We start from the raw sequence: 9,762 nt of genomic DNA, 5'->3' as shown, positions 1-9,762 counted from the left end.
TTTATTATACTCATACTATTATATTATACTGTAAAATAAATTTTCATGAAAAACAATGTACCGCTTTTAGACATATAAAACCGGAAAGAAATGAACCGCTAGGGAGGTTAAAAGACCTTGTGTTGGATTACTACCATGATTCTGACCCCAAGAAGCAGAAAATGATAGGCATCGAACAACCGGGTATTTACAGAAATAGGAAGCGCTGGCACATAGAGACAAGACAGCTACGTAAAATGCAAAAGTGCGTCTACACAAAGAGACAGCTGACAACAGACTTTACCACTTTGCCTTTTGGTTATTAAACAAGAGCGCCATGGATGTGCGATTTCAACACCCTTTCTCTTGTATTTTATGCACGCAGATACACTAATGTCGCCAAAACCTGACAATGTAGTTTGGTTTTACGCATGTTGGCAAAAATTGTATGATGCTCTCTCTCGTTTTTTTACAAATATCAGGTTTATTGAGGGATTACCTCAAAATTTTACAGACGATTCCTTATTCCCACCCGACAAGGTAAATTTAGCAGTTGTTGATGATCTTATGGAGGCGGCTTGTGATAATCTTGAAATGCAAAATGCATTTACCAAATATGTTCACCACAGAAATGAAATGAAAGAAATGTGAGCATCATGTACCATGTTCAAAACGTGTTTTGTCAGGGTAAGAAAAGCAGGACCATAAATTTAAACACTAAATACATGGTCCTTTTTAAGAACCCTCGTGACAAAGTACAAGTTATATTACATTGGCGTGACAAATGTACCCTGGAAAAAACACGTTTCTTTTTAGAGGCTTTTGAAGATGCTACACATGCTCCTTACGGCTATTTACTTGTAGATTTAAGGTCTGACACTCCTGAGGAACTATGTTTAAGAACGGGTTTGTTCCCACCAGACCCCCCAGCCGTTTATGTGTATAAAAAGAAAACTCTAAAAATGTGACTTTTCTCAACAGTCCGGTCATTCTTGGTAGCGAAGTGGCTTCTGTTAAGATGTCTAACAGGATATGGCGTAATTGGGATCTTTTAAAAGAGCTGGTCAGAACCAAACACGCTGTCCGAAAATCAATTTTACGCAACACCAATAATGATTTGATATCTGCTATTGGCGAAATCGCTCTCAATATCCTTAAAGGAAAGATCCCTCTTAGAGAGTGCCAAAAAATATACTGAAAAGGTGGAGGAAGGCTATAAAGAAGTTAGGCGATAAAAGATATCCCATGAAAGGCAAGAGGCGCATTGTGAATCACCGTGGCGGGTTTATAGGATCGCTGCTGGGGTTTGCAATACCTTTAATCACTAGCCTGACAGCTAAAAGAACTGGTGGCTCAAAATGGAATCTGCCGAGAAAATGTTCTTGGTTTCCAAGCAAGAACTGGACAAGCTAAAAAAAAACAGCTTGAGAAACAGCCGACATACGCGAAACCACTACACAGCGTTTAGAAGCCAAAATTAGAGACATACTTCACAGGAATGACCTATCGGAAAAACTATACGACAAACCATATGAAAAAATTAAAATGTACACAAACGTACTATGGCGATATTTGATGTTTACCAAACAGGCTGGTAAAGAAATTTCGGCCTTAACTTTGATTACACAAATGCCGTCTGATCAACAACTGCCAAATAAATCCCCTAACAGAGATGATGTTAGGGAAATACTTAATAATGTTAATGTAAGATATAAGAAAAATGCTGAACTTTTGCTGAATAAATTGCATCAGTCTGGTGACAAGGCCTCCTGGAATGCAAGAGGCGAATTCGTTTACAAAGGCTGGCCTATACCCGGTTCCAATATCATTGACCTGATCCCCACTGCATGTCCCCCACACAGAGTCATAATGTACTTAAAGCTAAAGCCCCTCAAGGTTGGGATTTGTTCAGGGACACCATAGCGGAGTTGAACGTTCCCTCTACGGTAATTGCTAATACAAGAACAAGAGAACTTCTTGACATTTTAAAAAGGGGCTCGCGCGACAAATCTTTTGGCTTGCTTAGCAGTCATTTTAGACAGCCATTGTTCGCAAAACCTTTACCAAGGGGTATTGCAGGGAACTTTATTGCATAAAAAAAAGAGCGTCTCCTTTGTTACATACTGCATGACTAATGTTATAATAATATAATTTTTACATTGAATGTGTATAAAAATTTCCCAGGCATGCTGTGTTGTTTTAAAAATTATGTAGGCTAATCTGTTTCACGTGTTTCTGTATATACATGTATATCTGTATATACTTATATATATGTTTATATACTATTGCTTTGAATAAAAGCATTTAATAAAATGTTACTACTCAATAAAAAAAAAATGTAATAAAATGTAGTCATCTTTTTATATCATCTATATAAAGTGTCACAAAATTAAATAAAAATGTTCTGTAAAATGTAAAAAGTTTATTAAACTAAAGTCTTTTTATTATTTTCAATATAATAACTCTACTATCTTGAAATGGCGTAATTGCATTTAGTATATAAACTACCCATGTGGATGCATCAGGGTAGTCGGTCTTAAAATCGGACCCTAAAATGCCTGCAAAAAATGAAATATTGAGAAAACAGTACTAAACACCAAAAGCTGTCGGTTCTTACGGCGGTGTTGATGCCTTATTCAGGGAAGTACAGAAATTTGGTTTAAGTAAAGGTTCCGTGAAAAAATGGTTGAACAATTAAGACACCTATACGCTGCTCAAACTGGTGAAAAAAGCATTAAAAGAAACAAAGTTGTTGTGTCCGATATAGACGCTCAATTGCAGGCCGATCTTGTGTCAATGATAGATTTTTCAAAAGAAAATGAGGGTGTAAAATATATATTAATGGTTGTGGATATACTTTCAAATCTGAGAGAGCAAAACACATTCAGGTACATTGACAAGTTGCAAGATCTGGTGTATAGTTATAATCATTCATACCATAGAACCACAAGGTGCCACCTTGTTGATGTGACAAAAGAGAACTCTACAGTGATTACGCGGCCAATAAAAAAGTTAAACCCTCATACATGTAATACCTTTGAGCATGGGAATGTTTTTTTTTACATTGGCCTGCGTGATGATCTGGTCAAAGAATATTTTGTTATATCAGGATATTACGCTAATACGATCGTACTGATCAAAGCCGTTAACAACAAACTCGACTCTATAAAAATTCGACCTGAACAATTGAGACTAAGATACTACAAGGATCAAATAACTGTTCTTGTATCTAAGTCGGCTGTATACAGGTTTATGCCCGGGGAAAAGTTGGGCCGTATACTGGGCCTGGTGGGGCATGCGCACGAACGCTTGAAAAAGAATTTAGACGATCCGACACATATAGTTTTGCGTTACAACAAGTTTGGAGTGCCTGTTGTAACAACCGACCATATAACGGAGGTTTCGATGGATGATGATTCAGTTTTAACAAAAGAGAATGATGCTTTATCTATACAGAAACATTTTTACCCGGATATTAGGTTTTCATACGATGTTTGCTTATACCGATATAATTCAACATCAGCTTGATAGTTATGTTCAGCTTTTAAGAACTGTGGAGATTAATGGAAAAAATGGTGACGCCGTTACGCAAAAGTATACTAGACCTAACTATATACCTCTCTGCAAACAACACTTTGACACCATTACAATTTCGATACTATCGGATCAAGTTAAACCTGTTAAATTCAAATACGGTAAAACGAATATTCGATTACACTTTAGACCTCGTGGAGTGACGACGTATTAAAAATGCTGTCCCAGAGAGTGTACGGCGACCCGGTTGCATATACCCATTATTACATAACGCCAGCCAGCCATCATTTGGACAGTTTCCATGGCGCTGAATTCATGCACAGCGCCGGCATCGCTGGACTATTTCGGGGTCTGTTCCGTAGGGTAGTTCCTCTGTTCAAGAAAGGTATGTCCCTTGTAAAACCGCATGTAAAAACAGTGGCTAGGAACATCGCCAAAAACGTTGTCGCCACAGCATCGTCAGCCGCTATGGATAGAATAAATAGACCTAAGCATGAGCAGGAAGGCTAGGTAGTTGTACAAATTAGAAAAAAACAGCACAAAAGAAAATGTGGTCTTGACGGCGTCATCCTCCTCCCCTTTATGAATCAAATAGCAACGTCGGTGAAAGAAAGCAAGAAACTGTTTGCCAGGTGACATCTTCTATTTGCCAGCTATGGCTTTCATACATGATGCCTCTGCAGAGTACGCCAAATCAGAGTTGGATATCTTTCAAATACCACCCACACAGACAAGTATTAAAAAATCGCTTTATAAAGAGGTACAGCTAATTGCGGCACTAGTGAACAATGCGTCGTTGGAGTTCTTCATCCCTGGGAGCGGGGAGTATTATTACGACCTAAATAACACGCTGTTATACGTCGTTTGCCGAATCGTTAACCCTGATAACACCCCTATACCTGGCGGGTCCCATGCTGGTCTTATTAATTACCCTATAGCCAGCCTTTTTATTCAGCTGGACATAATACTGGGTGACACATTGATTTCACAAAGTGACAACCTTTATATGTATAGAGCGTATATGGAATCCCTAATAAATTATAATTTACAAACTTTAGCCGCTCAATTCACAGCCAGATTATTCTATAAAGATACCGCTGGTCATCATGATGACCGGGCTCTTGACTAGTTGGTGGTGTTGGTCGAATAGGTCACTATTCGATTCGACCGCTATTCGGTTGAATAATGCATAATTATTCAGGTGATTGAACATCGAATTCGAACTCCATTAAAGTCAATGGGGGAAAAATTTGGGTTGTTATTCGGGTCAGTGGAGAGCTTCTACAGCCTATAAATACATTTAAAAAGACATGTCAAGACTCTCCCAGCTCTGCACAACACTGTACAAGTAAAAATAAAATAAGGAAGATACATTTAAAAAGACATGTCAAGACTCTCCCAGCTCTGCACAACACTGTACAAGTAAAAATAAAATAAGGAAGTCTTTTTTCTGTTGCTGGCAAGTAGTTTTGGTCGAATAGCTCATGCCATTTTATGGGTCAGCCAAGGGAACATGCTGGATTTTACACCGTCTCCGAGTACAGCCAGAGAGGGACATGGAGGGGTTCCTCTGGTCCAAAAATTAGCCACCAGGTTTCACCGCTCCGTTACAAGCCATACACAGGCTTCAGAGTACAGGCAGAGGTCTCTAAGGGGGGCTTTCAGTCCAAAAATTAGCAAGCTACACAGCTCTGTTATACCTTACAAGTGACAGGTGGCAGCAGGAGCAGCAGTAGGAGGAGGCGGTGGGCACTGAGACGGAGCAGGGACCGCATTGGTAATTGGCATCTAGAGCTGGGTACTGGGCAGGCGGCATCAGTTACAGCATGAGGAGGAGGTGTTGGGCCCTGAGAAGGAGCAAGGACGGGATTAGAGGTTGAGGCCATCACCCATATGGACAGTGTCGAAGCTGTAGCTATTAGAGACATGAATGGATCAACGAGATTCCAATCCGTACCTTCTATGTAGCGAAACCACCCACATGAAACGGAACAGGCTTGGCGGAATAGGCGGGGAAAGAAGACCCTGTTGAGCCTGAGTCTGGTCTGGCATCTAGAGCTGGGTACTGGGCAGTGGGCAGGCAGCAGCAGTAATAGCATGAGGAGGAGAAGACAGGCCCTGAGAGGTAGTGTGGATGGCTGTGTTACTCCTCCTGCTCTTGCCACCTGCCCACTGCCCAGTACCACACTGCCCACATAGGTGAGGGCCTTCAATTTTAATGCCCTCCTTGCTGCGTGTCAGGGCCCACCACCTTTTCCTCCTCCCAGTACCCAGCTCTAGATGCTAGACTAGACTCAAGCTCAACAGGGTCTTTTTGCCCCATTGATTCCGCCAAATCCATTCCCTTTCATGTGGTTTTGCTACATAGTAGGTGGGGACAGATTGGAATCTCATTCATTCATTCATATCCCCAATAGCTACAGCTTCTACACTGTCCATATAGGTGATAGCCTCAACCTCTAATGCCGTCCTTGCCCCGTCTCAGGGCCCACCGCCTCCTCCTCATGCTGTTATTGCTGCCCCCTGCCCAGTACCCAGCTCTAGATGCCAGTTACCAATGTTGTCCACGCTCTGTCTCAGAGCCTCTTCCTGCTCTTCCTGCTGCATGACCCTGGCTTGACCAATATGAGGCATAAGGATGCAGGTATATTTCCAGATAAGCCAGCTGATTCGAGTGGGTGGCTATTTTAACCCTGAAACGCAGCTCGAAGCGTAAGTCGAAGTGCATGTCAATCACATCCAATTGGTGAAAATCTGTCAGTGTGGCCCTGTAGAAATTCCCTTCTATGATGTCCCAGCACACATTAGGAATGGGGTACTCTAGCACTTCACCAGCTTTGAATCCAACAGACATGAACATGTTGCATATCTCCAGAGATCTGGGGCTCAGCACCTCGGTGAGCCGAATAAACAGGTGGTCCAGGTTGGTTTTTCAAACTGGCTCCAAAAGGCCGCTGCTTCCTTGTACTGTATTGGTGCAGTCCTGAAATCTACTGTACTCAGTGTTTCACTGTTAGATAGATAGATTGATAGATAGATAGATAGATAGATAGATAGATAGATAGATAGTCGGTGTGTTACATACAGGCAGCCAAAGTCAGGGTACCCTCCCTGAATGCATGCACAGTATAACACTTGTAATGAGAGAAAGACACCCAGACGCAGTGTATACTGCAGTATATAGTTTGTATACTGTGCTGCATATTACAAGCGTCACCACTAAAGGAAAGTGCTGCATACAACACACACAGCGCACTTGCATTTTTGGTGTCAACCCCCCCAATAAAAAAATCCACTTACTATACATATTTACACTGTGTTAAGCATATTAGCTACAAGGTAAAAAAAAAGGTAATGCTTGGCTACATGCGCCACTCAAATTGCCGGCAGCAGCACGAGTAACTTTGGTGGGAGAAGGAGGAAAGGCAGCAGAGGAACATCGACCAGTTTGAGCTTGCTTCTTGGTTTTTCAAGTGATGACAACACTATGGTCATCTGCAAACTGTGTGCTCAACACTTGGCAAAAACGAGGCAAAAACACAAACAAACTTGGAACAAGTTGCATGAGCACTCATTTAAAAAGCCACCACCCGGTAACCTGGCGGGAACAACTGGTGAAAGCAGAGAGCTCTGTGCGACAACCTCCGCCCAAGAAGCAAGCTCAAACTGCTCGATCTTCCTCCACTGCCTTTCCTCTTTCTGCCACCAAAGTTACCCGTGCTGCTGCCAGCAATTTGAGTGGGGCATGTAGCCATTCATTTTTGGGCCAACAGGCTTGAAATCTGCCCGCAGTTGGCACAGCATGCCATCAAGCTTCCTTCATGCCCGGCATCCAGTATTCTGTACGAAAGAACCTTCAGTGCCACTGGCGGAGTGGTCAAAGACAACCAATCACAACTCTCGCCGGAAAATGTCAATCACCTGACCTTTTTCCAAAAATGAACAAAAGTTGTGTTACTAACAACTATCATACTCCCACTGCAGATGTCACTGATTGACTGACACAAGGACTCACTGGCCAACCAAGATGCCTCTGTGAACCCACACTTCTCCTGTGCTGAGTCTGTGGCTGCCTATCACAAACACCCTATCAGCTGAGCCCGCCTCGGTTGAGTTTTTACGCTAGTTATCCCAACGTTCAGGGGTGGCATTGATCCCTAATGTCATGCTTGCCATTGTGCCAGCTAGCAATATACTTTACATTTCTGCTGCTTCCGGGAGGTCAACAAACTGCAGATGAAAACCCCCAGTACTGCCACACTGATAGGTACCATTGCCTTTGCCTAATTTTTCAGCTAAGTATTGTAAGATTGAGTGTTGGCATTCATGTCATCCACTTCATGATGCAAACTAGCAATGTCGTCTACCTTCCTACCACTTCCGGCATCACAGACCTCAGCAAAAGTGCTGGCGCACAAAACATCTTGGTCTGGCCCATCTACGTTTAATCACAAATTTCAAATACCAATGCGGTCCCTGCTCCGTCTCAGGACCCAATTCCTCCTCCTGGTGCTGCCGCCTGTCAGTACTCTATTCAGTAAAATTTTACACTTATGGGTGGCATTGACGATGCACTACACCCAGCACTAGATGCCAGTTACCAATGCGGTCCACGCTCTCTATCAGGGCCCACCGCCTCCTCCTGCTGCTGCTGCCGCCTGTCAGTAACCTATTAAGTAAAATTGTACACTTTTAGGTGGCATTGATGATGCACTACACTCAGCTCTAGATGCCAGTTACCAATGCAGTCCCCGCTCTGTCTCAGGGCCCATTGCCTCCTCCTTCTGCTGTTGCTGCTGCTGCCTGTCGATACTCCAGTCACTAAAATTGTACACTTCATGGTGGCATTGACCATGCACTACACCCAGCTTTAGATGCCAGTTACCAATGCGGTCCAGGCTCCATCCCAGGGCCCACCACCTCCTCCTGCTGCTGCTGCATGTCAGTACTCCAGTCAGTAAAATTGTACACTTCTGGGTGGCATTGATGATGCACTACACCCAGCTTTAGATGCCAGTTACCAATGCGGTCCACGCTCTGTCTCAGGGCCCACCGCCTCCTCCAGCTTCTACTGCTGCCTGTCAGTATTCCATTCAGTAAAACTGTACACTTCTGGGTGGCATTGATGATGCACTACACCCAGCTTTAGATGCCAGTTACCAATGCGCTCCACGCTTCATCTCAGAGCTCACCACCTCCTCCTGCTGCTGGTGCTGCATGTCAGCACTCCATTCACTAAAATTGTACACTTCTGGATGGCAGTAATGCTGCACTACACCCAGCTCTAAATGCCAGTTACCAATGCTGTCCCCGCTCCTCTTCCTGCTGTTGCTGTTGCCGCCTGTCAGTTCTCTATTCAAAAAATTGTATTACACACTTCACATTACACCCAGCTCTAGATGCCAGTTGTGTATAGGATAGACACAGGGAGAGTCTTGTAGTGTGACAGGGAAAGTGTGGGAGCCTTCTTAGTTCATTGTTAGCTGTATTTTTCAGTGTTTTATAGGGCATTTTCTTTTATATGAGCTACTAGCTAGTCAGTTTTGTTAAATTGTCAATTGGATATTGTGTGTATTACACACTCAGTTTTGTTAAGTTGTCAGCAGCCAGCACATTTAGTGTAATCTATATTGTGTATTAGCGAAGACACTGTTCACTAAAGCTAAATAAAATCAATTGCAGTTCCTATTTACCAAAGAAGACCGTTTGGTACAGGTAAATTTCTGGCCTACTGTAAAAAAAAATACAGACATTTCAGTGTTTGATACCTCTTCCTATTTACCAAAGAAGAATGTTTGGTACAGTTAAATTTCTGGCCTACTGTGAAATAAATACACATATTTCAGTGTTTGATAGCTGTTCCTATTTACTAAGGAAGACCGTTTGGTACAGTGAAATTTCTGTGCTACTGTAAAATAAATACAGATATTTTAGTATTTGATAGCTGTTCCTATTTACCAAAGAAGACGGTTTGGTACAGTGAAATTTCTGGCCTACTTTAAAATAAATACAAATTGTTTACTTTTTTTTTAAACTATATTGTCAATTTATTTGGAAATCAACAAATGTACAGTATTGTATAAAATGCCCAATATTTGAAACAGTTGTATTAAACAAACCAAAGTAGCTATAAGTTTTACAATGATACATTTTAACATGCTGAAACCTCAAAATAGAGTAGAGGCAAATTGAGTTGTTCTGTGGTTAATTTTCCCCACATATAAATGTACTAATAAAAAAAACAACAAC

The sequence above is a fragment of the Pyxicephalus adspersus genome, chromosome 10 (genome assembly GCF_032062135.1).
Source record: "Pyxicephalus adspersus chromosome 10, UCB_Pads_2.0, whole genome shotgun sequence".
NCBI lineage: Eukaryota > Metazoa > Chordata > Amphibia > Anura > Pyxicephalidae > Pyxicephalus > Pyxicephalus adspersus.
The sequence above is the reverse complement of the archived record's forward strand: the minus strand, read 5'-3'. Positions refer to the sequence as shown.